Genomic DNA, 825 nt, shown 5'->3' with positions numbered 1-825 from the left:
TATATATATATATATATATGTGTGTGTATGTACATATATACATATGTACATATATATGTATGTATATTCATTTATTTATTATAGAAATTTAATGTATACAAAGTAAGACACTTAACTTGATAATTTTTTTCTATTTCTATTAAAAAGAAATAAGAAAATTATTCCATTTTAAAAGACAATATTACATTGACATATTACATTGTTTTTGTTATATGTATATTACTATATATTTTTTGTTATATTATCTTATGTATAACTAGATATTATAATTCGATATAATAATTAAAGTGTCTCATAATGCATTATTAATAAAAATATCGAATAAAATTAAACAAAAATAAACATGTTAATTGTCCTACTTTGTACTATATAAATTATGTTATGAAAAATATATTACAGAAAAATTATTTTATAGACTATATATTCACGTTTATGATACATAAAGAAAGAGGTCTAACGTATAAGCCTTATTTACAAATATTCCCCAACTATTCTCTGTAATGCGATGTCAAGGCTGTGTCGAGGATGTATTGTACATTGCGCAAACTCGTAGCCAAATCAATATCTAATTGTTTACAATGTTACGGCTTTTGTGTATGTTTATTGTGTATTACAGAATATGTGCATTTTGCATAAATTCTGATGAGCCTTAAATAAAAGTCAATGAAATATCATTCTTTCATTAATTGTCTAATAAAAATGAATCTTTATGTTTAAATTAATATTTTTTAAGATATTTTCTAAATTTTTATTTTGATAATTTTATCGTTATTTTTTATATGATTTACTGATCATTATTACTATTCTATACAATCAGAATTTATT

Source organism: Atta colombica, unplaced genomic scaffold (genome assembly GCF_001594045.1).
Source record: "Atta colombica isolate Treedump-2 unplaced genomic scaffold, Acol1.0 scaffold1, whole genome shotgun sequence".
NCBI classification, from domain to species: Eukaryota; Metazoa; Arthropoda; class Insecta; order Hymenoptera; family Formicidae; genus Atta; species Atta colombica.
This window is presented reverse-complemented; position numbering follows the sequence as displayed.